This window comes from Protomyctophum bolini, assembly GCF_963924005.1.
Source record: "Protomyctophum bolini genome assembly, chromosome: 15".
Classification (NCBI taxonomy): domain Eukaryota; kingdom Metazoa; phylum Chordata; class Actinopteri; order Myctophiformes; family Myctophidae; genus Protomyctophum; species Protomyctophum bolini.
The window spans coordinates 25431925-25442934 of NC_137876.1; the positions used below are offsets into that span (position 1 = coordinate 25431925).

The 11010-nt window shown below is 44.5% G+C and overlaps 2 long non-coding RNA genes across 2 annotated transcripts in view; both read right to left on the bottom strand.

The window, feature by feature from the left end:
* Positions 1 to 6233: 6233 nt before the first annotated feature.
* Positions 6234 to 6945, bottom strand: LOC308329001. The gene is made up of 2 exons (XR_013965351.1): positions 6530 to 6945; positions 6234 to 6449 (listed from the first exon to the last, which is right to left on the bottom strand). It is a non-coding gene; the product is annotated as an uncharacterized lncRNA (long non-coding RNA).
* A 3062-nt stretch (positions 6946 to 10007) lies between these two features.
* The window catches only part of LOC308330056, a 7066-nt gene continuing 6063 nt past the window's right edge, over positions 10008 to 11010 (bottom strand). The window contains exon 3 of the long non-coding RNA XR_013965436.1: positions 10008 to 10642. This is a non-coding gene — a long non-coding RNA (uncharacterized lncRNA). The remainder of the gene's footprint in view (positions 10643 to 11010) is intronic.

Sequence of the window (11010 nt, forward strand, 5' to 3'; positions counted from 1 at the left end):
ATATAAGCCTACGAGTGTCACGGTTTGCGGAAAGTTTAACCCAAAAGCAGAGCCAAAACACAGGAAGTAAATTTAAGTTATTTATTCACAATATGTGAATTGGAGAATGGGGAAGGAGACATGGAAACAAACTTGGAGGCTGAGGTGAGCAGTCAGGGCAGCTGGCATGCAGGCAGGTAAGCAGGCAGTTGAACAGGAGTTCTGAAGCAGAGGAGAAAGGTGTAAGTTGAACAGGAGTTCTGAAGCAGAGGAGAAAGGTGTAAGTTGAACAGGAGTTCTGAAGCAGAGGAGAAAGGGGTAAGTTGAACAGGAGTTCTGAAGCAGAGGAGAAAGGTGTAAGTTGAACAGGAGTTCTGAAGCAGAGGAGAAAGGTGTAAGTTGAACAGGAGTTCTGAAGCAGAGGAGAAAGGTGTAAGTTGAACAGGAGTTCTGAAGCAGAGGAGAAAGGGGTAAGTTGAACAGGAGTTCTGAAGCAGAGGAGAAAGGTGTAAGTTGCAGGCAAAATCTGGAGAACAAGCTAGATAACCAGGAGCACTAGGAAAATACTAGGAATATACTAGATCTAGAAACACTGGAAATAACTTACTGGCTAGAATAATGCTACAGACAGTACTAATTCATAGATCTTTATTGTCGTACAAGTACAACGAATATGTGCTTACACATGCACACATGGCATCAACGCATGGTGCTGTGTGCAGGCACACTACACTTTGTCTTTCTTTTATCATAATCTTTTTTGCCCAGGGACCACAGATGAAATTTAGCTTTGGCTAACTCTGGCCCATTTACATTGATGTGAAAACTGACATGTTGATTAATGAGCTTTGTCCCTGTCAAATAAATAAATAAATAAAATAGTTTCTCCACTTGCATCAGAAACCACCTCCATTGAGATGCAAGAAAGAATATCACCAGGGAAGGCTGTGCAATCATCTGGCGATGAGTGAAGGGAAGACCAGGGTTTAAATACTGTCAGGGCTGATGAATTGATCGCCGGCAGGTGTGTCAATTGAGTGCGATGAGGTGACCACAGACAGGTGTGCGAAGGATGGAAGCTGGGAGGAAAGCCGACGCCCACACACAGCCACAGTATGGCAACACAGAGCCACATACTGTGACAACGAGATCATCAAGGCTACGGCGGGCTGGAGGTGGAATCTGAGTCTTCTGATTGTGGCGGCTCCATTGATCCAATTAAGGTGCAACACAATCCATTGATTGATCATTTGAAATAAACGCAGGACACCCATTTGAACCACTTTAACACGGCAGCCGAATGTAGTCTGATGGGTCCAGGCCAGGGTGGGCCAGTTACTTTAGAATGTAGTCTGATGGGTCCAGGCCAGGGTGGGCCAGTTACTTTAGAATGTAGTCTGATGGGTCCAGGCCAGGGTGGGCCAGTTACTTTCTAAACCCTACAGTATATACTTTGTTTACCAGGGTCCCCCAGGGACATATAGTGGGCCCCCTCCTTTTCCCCCTCGCTGAATGTTTGTCTATCAAATGTCTGCCTGTCTGTCTGTCTGTCTGTCTGTCTGTCTGTCTGTCTGTCTGTCGCCTCTACCATAACCACTTGAACCCTCTATCCTTAGTAAAAACGAGTTGCAATAATACTTGCATGCATCATTTTCAATCTACAGCATCAAATCAAATCTCTGTGCCAAAAATAGCGGATCTACAAGCTCACAATGCATGAAGCGCAACACATTGTGCGCTTGTAGATCAGCTATTTTGGGGAACGTCAAACCCTCAGGATAGTTATGCTGCAGGAAAGCTCCTCCTGTGCCCCACTGGGAGTGCATTATGGCTCTGGTGTGTGTCACCGGCTACAAACATTCTCTCTGTCCCTGGCTGAGCCATATCTCAAGACACTCCCTGGAGTTGTTCTCAAACCCTTTCATGTCAAGGACCCCCACATTGATATGTATAGGCTATTTGGCCGGGACCACCACCCCAAGAGTTTGCTAATAGCCGCCAGGATTGATTAATCCATTTATCGCACATTGCCATGGTTTTCCGCTTGCAACCCTTATTTTGAAGAGCCAAATATCCGTAACCGGGTGTTACGATGACATAATGCTGCGTGTGGTGTCTTGACCGGTTGTTGTTCTCTCGCTCGGTGCAGAAAAAACCCGACCGCGAGTATCACAGCGCCTGCTGTCGGCCGTTGGAAAACCTTGTTTTCACATAGAGCGCATGCAAGTAGATGCACTCTATGTGCATCCACTATCTAGGACTTTGAAGATGCGCACGCATCTTCAAAATCCTAGAAAACGTATAGGCTACGGTTCTGGCGGGCTGCCAGACAAAAGTAATTATATATGCTTACTACGGTTCTGGGGGGGCTCCGTGTCAATGGGTTTAGCTGGGGACCCGATTGAACACCTTCAAGGACCACTGAGGGTCCCTGGACCCCACTTTGTGAACCACCGAGTTAGAAAACTCTCTCTCTCTCTCTCTCTGCAGTGGTCCGTACATCATGTGACTCCATGGTGTCGCTAAAAGCCTCCCCTGATGACTGCGGTATACAACGATGTAATGTAGTGGGATAAGCCTCTAACCCAATCACTTTTCAATCTGTCCCTCCATTTTCTCCACAGACTGGTAGAACATTAGTGCTGAGTCTGATGATGGAAGACTCATCAGAGAGGAAGAGGAGAAGAACACTATCTCTCACACACACACACACACACACACACACACACACACACCCCTTTGAGAACAATAGAGGAAGATCATTACTAGAGAGAGACAGACAGAGACAGAGAGAAATGCTTTATAGGGCGTGGTGTTTGTGTGTGTGTGTGTGTGTGTGTGTGTGTGTGTGACTGTGTGTGCGTGCGTGTGTGTGTGTGTGTGTGTGTGTGTGTCTGTGTGCGTGTGTGCGTGCGTGCGTGCGTGCAGTGTGTTTGGTTCTTACATTAAAGTAAAAAGCATTTGCTCATGCCTCCCATTTCCTCCACATTCTAATGATACAAACAGATTTACATGTAACTTTCATTCAGCGCTACCTTCTTGCGGTGATTGCATCTTCAGAAACAGATAAGTCACCTCCGGTCCTCTATATTATGATAGAAATATTGCACTCACTGGGAGTGCGCACGGTGAAGGAGGTCGCTGTAGGCAGTTGATTGATTCAAACGGAGAAGTTGGAGCTCTTAAAAAACACAGCGTTTCTGGTATATTACAGCGGTGCTTTAGTCCTAACTCTAATCTTTTCTTACTGTCGAGAATTTGCAGAGTTTGCGTTTTACTGTGTGTAGTATTAGTGGAGTTGCAAAAGCAGGCTTCTAGAAACACCATCTTCTAGAAAGCACAGCCTGTGTTTGGAACTTTGGATGTCAGATTACTGATGGTTCTAGTTGACTAATCTCAGGGACTGACACATTCACCTGTACACCAGGTGTATGACAATGAGAACCATACAATTGTATGTCTGTGTTATATTAAATAAGGAAACAAGGGTCCTGTATACCTGTGTCAGTAATCTTTGTCAAACTGTATTTCAGACCAAATGGAAAAACGGTTGCTTTAGAAATTAAATTGCAATAAACTTCAATTCAAACAAAATAATTCAATTAAACAATCAATAGATTCCAAAATACAAATGAAAATGTTCAAAATCCCGATTTTTCGGTCCTGCAACTCAAAGCAACTCAAAGTTCACCTAACACTTTCTGATACCTAAAATGGAACCCCTGGGCAACTCACTCCATGTAGTTTTATAGCTGTTCCTGGTACCTCACTTCCTGGAACTATTGCTAACATGCTTTTTTCCCCCCACAGCTCCCCCTATGAGCAAACCTTCTCTTCAACAGAAAATTAATTACCATATTCAACCCATATTCTAACCAATGTATCCATCTAACACAGGCTGACAGCGAGTCCCGGGTTCGATTCCTGAGGCCGACAAGTGCTGCGCGTCACTCCGCAACCCTTCCCCCATGTTTCCTGTCAGTCTTCGGTCTCCACTGTACTATCGAATACAGGCAGAAAAGCCCTACATGTCTGAAATTATTTGTCATACAATCTCCCATCCTGTGCCGTTTTCAGGACATGCATGAATAACCGATGCAGAAGATCCGAAACAACAAAGACGCCAGGTTAAACCTGGTTAACTCCTCTTCTTCTTTAGCCGCTGATCAAAGGGAAGACCGGAATATTCATTCATCCATTAATTCATGCTGATGGTCAAAGTTTTGACATTTAAAACCTTTCGCTAATCAGTCCGCCTCTCTCGTTTCATCCCCGGCTTCCCAGAGAGAGAGAGGACAGATAATTGGAGTGTTCTGTCTGCTTGATGTACAGTAATCACATGTGATCTTTTCAATGAGGGCCTCGGCCATCTCCTTCATTTGACCCATGGAGCTCCAGCACCGACCGAGCCACCAGCACCACGCACACACATAAGCACGCGTATACGCACGCACGCACGCACGCACCACGCACGCACATAAGCACGCACGCACATAAGCACGCACGCACACACGCACTATACAAACCCCCCCTTCCCCCAATGTGCCCCCCTCCCTCCCTCCCCCCAACCAATCAAAACTCCCCCATTTCTGAGAGAGCCACGCTTCGATGCGCTTGATCTTAGCGACCTTTAAAAAGATAATTTTCATCTTTTAGGACCCAATAACATATTAAGAACGAAAGAAATACCAAAAACGCATCTTGTTAATTGCAAATGGAAAATATTCCCCCTCTCTTCTCTTCTCCCCCCCCCCTCTAATTTCCTACGCTGCTCTTCTCTTCTCCTCCGCGCTCTCTCTCTTTCTCTCTCTCTCTCTCTGTCTCTCTCTGTCTCCCTCTCCTCCTGCACCGTTATCCTCCTCCTCTCATTAGAGTTCTTTCTCCCCCTTTTTGAAGGCAGCATTTCCATTTTCATTCATCAACAGTTTATCAGTCATCTGAAGGCCCCCTTCAGTTACAATCATCATCACAGACTGACAGAGAGACAGAGAGAGAGAGAGAGAGAGAGAGAGAGAGGACAGAGGTCTCAGGTTATGCGACAAAGCGGAAGGAGGATACCACCTCAAAGAAGCAATTTGCCATGAAACCACTTGAAGCCCAGCATTCATATTCTGGGGGGAGTGTTAAACCAGATCTACGCGGCGTGAACTTTGGCAAACAGATGTGGTGTACAGTATAGACATCTGTGTTTGTGGTTGTTGTTGTGTGGTGGTGTGCTCAACTGCTGTTTCATGGGAGGGAATTAAGTGATAGAACATCATTGTGCTGCCCCTCCTGTTGTTTAGATCAGAAGTTATTCTAAAACCCCCAACTATTAATGTTGGGGGAAGAAACACTTTTGAATAAATAATAGAACACAACATAACACCAAACATCCAAACGCATCCCCATGACGAACAACTTCACTAAACAATTAAAGCCACATGCCGAAATGGGTGTGCAACCCAAGGCATGCTGGGAAGTCCCTCCCTCATCTAATGCACAACCCGGGACAGGTAGAATATTATAGCTATAGAGGAATAAACACACAGTTACAGTACATATATTCATTTGATGAATACATTATGTGTAAGTACATGTATGCGAGTGTGTACTATTGCGTGCGTGCGTATCTTTGGCTAATTTGTTTGGCTCTCTCACCCTTATTTCTCTCTCGCCTATACGCCGGCCAATCACCTTGGATCCTCAGTGTTTTCCTGTTCAGCAGCAGATGATGACCTCATGGTCACGGCGCTCACCGATGCAGGCGTCTATAGCGTTCATCATCACCTCAATCACTCAGAGCGTCCTCAGCTGTACTTGTGCGGCTCTCCTGCTGGTCAACAAAACAGCTTCAAACATGGCAGCGTGTCTGTGTGGGCGTGCTGGAGGAATGGCACAATAAATACAACCCTGATTTGGATGGGGGGGGGGGGGGGGGGGGGGGGGTATTGAAAGGTGGGGACACACTGAAAGGTGTACATACAAGCTCTGGGGTATTTGTGCCTGTATGAGTAGAGGGTCGCAGTCCCTTTCATGAGGACATATAGGCCCATATAAGCAATTCCCCATGCATTCTTTTCCCATAGACATTTCAAAAAGCCTCGAACAAAGCCAGCTTGGATCGTGACAAATCATGAAAACAAACACAATACTTTGGGCCGAACAAATAATTACAAAGAAGAAAAACAATTACCCTGCAAACTGTGTTTGAATCGCAGAAAACACAAGGTGGCAATAACAGATCGAAAGAACGTCACATTTGCAGGCAGTCGGTATTTTCCCAATAAATTAAGTTTATTTCTCAACAGTTTGCCGTTTACATGATGCTCTCTCATTGTTAAGCAGTAACCATGCAATTGAGTTCATTTATGGCTGATTGATTACTAATAGAGAAGATAATCCACAATCACAGACACAGGATATACAGGAATTTAAATAACACACAAACACCAACAGCACATTCTCTCCCTGTTGTTGTTGTGCACCCGCTTTCAACACCCACACACACACACCCACACCCACACCCACACCCACACCCACACCCACACCCACACACACACACACACACACACACACACACACACACACACACACAGTACCCAGTAGATATAGGAGCCAGTAGATAGTAGATCTATAGATCCAGACCTCCTAGACACCATACCAAGTAGATACTGCAGATAGCAGACAGTCTAATGTATACATCCGGCCTCAAACTGTTCATTTCATTTTCCTTGTTTTCCCCCTCTTTTTGTTTCTTTACTTTGTGTGTATACATTTTTTTTAAATGTTTTTGTATTTTTTTTTTTTTTTTTACATTTTGCTGATATTTTCGCTGCATTTGCCAACCAGCTAATAGGGAACAAAAGTGTCTAACAAAAAAACTAAACAGAACAAGGTATAAGAACAGTAGAGCAAGGCACACCATTATTATCATTATTATTATAATTATTATTATGTGAAAGACTTTCAAAAACCTATTTTGTCACCAGCTCCCGCCCGCCCCAAGCACCCACACACTCGCGCCCCCCAACCAGCGTCAAAGCTATATGCTTTAATATCAGGGAATTGCAAATTTTCTAGAAAATAAGAAAAAATAAATAAAACAAACGTCACATGATTACAGTAGTGATGTACATACAGTAGTAGACTTAGCAACGCATATCTTCATCATCATCGTCGTCATCGTCATCACAACGGTCAGTCTAGTACACAACGAAACCGTCTGAAATCTCTCGGACAACTTTGGTCGTGTTGCATAGTTTAGAGCAGTGGTTCCCAAAGCTTTTGAATTTTAAGGACCCCCGTAGCTCTGAGAGGGTACAAATGGAACCAAACGGACCATTTTTGTTCTATTCGTACACTCTCAGAGTTACAGACCTGTAAGGGTCCCTCCCTGGACCCCACTTCGAGAACTACTGGTTCAGAGATTGTATAGATTCAATCTGGTGTTGCGTTTTCTTTTTTTGGGATGCCTAGTTTAGAACCCCTGACAGCACCTCTCTCACGATAATGAGTGCAGGTGTGGTTAAGGATTACTTTCAAACGAGTAATCGAACACAAATTGCATCAACATTATGAGTAAATCCGTTTTCTTTCTTTCCTTCCTTCCACACAACTGACATAGTATTCTAACCTTCATATTATGCTCCACCCATCGCAACATCCGGAAAATGCATTCAGCAAATTGATTTGCCGCTTTCTTGAATACATAAGTGACATATCTCATGCAACGAATGCATCAACATTAGTTCCTCGACCTTCAACATACCTTCCATTTGTGTGAAGTGACATAGGACTCAAATTCCTCACTCCTTTACCATCAAAAAACGCAAACCATTACCTCAAACCACTGTTACTTACAAACAACTCCATTACTGATATTCCATTGACCTATTTTCATGGCATCTGATGTAGGAGTCACACTCTTTTGACTCACATTCCCTTCATTATGAATGTTTGTCTTTGCTAAAACACACTGCTCTCCTCTAAACGACGTGAGGAGTGCTCCTTCTTCCTTTAATACTGTGGCACTGCACTATGCTGTTGTTCGTGTCAACGAGGCTGACTTTACAATGACAGCCCTGACTATAAGCTCCAAATGAATGCAGTTGAAAAGTCACTCCGTCTGCAGTCTGCAGCCGTAAAGGGCCAGTTCAGGGCACTCAGGAGAGACACGTTCACCCAGATCTCATATGTATCCCTCTCAGTAACTTCAAAGTCCAACTGGAATCCATAATTTATAGTGAGAGGACAGAAAATGAATCAAAATGGAGCAGAGTGATTTACATCCCACCTAGCGTTACCACTTAAACCATATAGTTAGTTGACCGGAGTCCCCCAGGGCCCGCTTTTTTTTCACTCTACCTTAAACCTCTTCACGGAAAATAGCCAATCTACAAGCTCACAATGTGTCGCATTGCGACACACTGTGAACTTGTTGATCTGCATTTCTTTGTTTTGTTTTAAGCAGTGGTGACTGACTGGTGACATGCATAATGCAGTACCATCCACATAGTCGCTCGACGCATATTCGGCGTCCGTTCCGTATGTGTGGCTCACTGCGGAAGCCACTGCTGCAGCCTCAGTGGCAAAGTCTAGTGCTTACACTAACCATGGGCACAGATACACCCCCACCTTTCAGCTTAACTGCAACTGACATTTTAATTAGGATGTCAGGGTCACAGTATACTTTCCAACTCAGCAGTATGCAACACATTCACCCCTTTTTCCTCTTAAAAAAAAGAGTGATCAGCCCAATCCTTCCTTACAGAGACAGTCAGTATAGGAGAGCTGAGAGGGAGACCGTGTAGGAGAGATAGAGAGAGAGAGAGAGAGAGAGAGAGAGAGAGAGAGAGAGAGAGAGAGAGAGAGGGGTTTAAACCATCTTGACCACCACTACATCAAAGTGTAGTCATTTTCCTTTTTACTTAACCCATCTTGAGAGGGAACCCCTTTTGGTGTTTACATACATTATGTTATAATTTAGCTATTGAAAAATAGCAGATCTCTACGAGCTTGTAGGTCTGCTATTTTTGAAAAATCGAAGAACGACTGACATAGACACATAGCTTTTCCAGAAAACTGTCAGGATGTAGATGACACTTTTAGAATCTGATCTCAGGTCAGAATGGGTACATGTGAAAGCGGAACCGTTTGCAAAGGACAGGTGTACTGTAAGGGGCCGTGTCCACATGGAACACCTTTAGAGTAGGTGTACTGTATATATGACAACCCGGTAATTTACAATCCAATGTTGAATCATCACTACAACCAGGAGAAGTCCATGTTTACATGCTTTCAGATATCAGAGATTATGAGCAGTGAACAGTTGGATGGTTGATCCTCGGCCAATCAGGCTGTGTGCGAGCGCTATGGATATGCTATGCTATCCAAAGCGCTATAGTCAGCTCGAAAGGCATTCTCTGTGGACGCGGTCCCTCCCTATATAATCGATGTCATTTCTACCACTACAAACTGGCTACGAGATCCTCCCCGTGTCATACGACTTGAAACATTCCCAAACGCCGTCCTCCTGTAGGTGACACTGTTGCCACAACGCCTGAGAAGTGAAATCCGACCACGAGCGACTGGACCATGTAATCAGTAACGGAGCCGAGTCACAGCCGTGCGTGGTCGGTCGATAATCACAAAGGTCTGTGAACGTACAACAACAACGACTCTCTCTTTCCACCAAACACAGATCTTGAATTGCGCCGGATAACACCAACCGGGTAAAATCTGCAGTATTTCATTTATCCTATCCTCTGAGCAGCGGTGTACGAATGTAACCAAAGTGCACACATTTTGGTTACATTTACATGCTTCTCAGAGTTTTTAACAGTGAGAATTAACAGTGTTCTAGTCAAATCTATACCGTGTCCTGCCATACAGTAGTCTATACTGTAAATATCTGTAGCTACATACACGATATGATCGATATCAGTGAGACAACGTGAGATGCCATTTTGCATGCAAACTCGGATTCTACCAGGAAGCTAGAACAGGAAGTATACTGTAGCAAGTTCAACCCAGGAAATGGCAGTTACTACAGGAAGGAAGGTCTCACTGGACATGGAACAGAACCAAGAGGCTGGGTCAGGGTCCGTCTTAAGGAAGGAACAGAACCAAGAGGCTGGGTCAGGGTCCGTCTTAAGGAAGGAACAGAACCAAGAGGCTGGGTCAGGGTCCGTCTTAAGGAAGGTCCCACTAGACATGGAACAGAACCAAGAGGCTGGGTCAGGGTCCGTCTTAAGGAAGGTCCCACTAGACATGGAACAGAACCAAGAGGCTGGGTCAGGGTCCGTCTTAAGGAAGGTCTCACTAGACATGGAACAGAACCAAGAGGCTGGGTCAGGGTCCGTCTTAAGCGCCTCATTCACATGGATTCAGGACAGACTTTTCTTTTCTTTTGTCTAATCCGGATACAAGCCAGTAAGATGATTAAACTACTGGGATCTAATTGGTGAACAGTGGTATATGAGACGTCTGCGTGATTACTGTAGTGATTCTATAGTGTCAGCTCAACGGTGCCAATGAGGTCCAGGACCCTCCAGAAAGGGGAGAGAGGGCAGTGGGAGCAAGACAAAGAAAGGCCCATGGGGACGGTCCACTTCAGCAGAGAAGACATGGCTTATAGCTGGATCCTAGATGTGACCCCTACAACGCCTGCAGCAGACAACCTCTGGATGGAGAGAGAGAGGGAGGGAGGAAGGGAGGGAGGGAGGGAGGGAGGGAGAGAGATTTAATTCACGCCATTTCATTTATTTTCAATTATGTGCAGTTTATTTGTCATATTCATTTGTAATCATTTTAAAGGGATATTTCACTTTGAAATAAAATAAAAAGAACTAATGGAAAAATCACGGCCCCCTCACCCTTTAGATTAGAAGAATATTCTAAATAATGTGTGACCGGGCCGTGATTCTTCCACTACTTTTTCATTTGTTTGATGTGAATTTTATTAGTGTTAAGTTTATATTTTTAATGTATTTTTTAAGTTGTAGAGAGACAGGAAACCAAGGACAGTGAGAGGAGAGACAGGACTGGGAG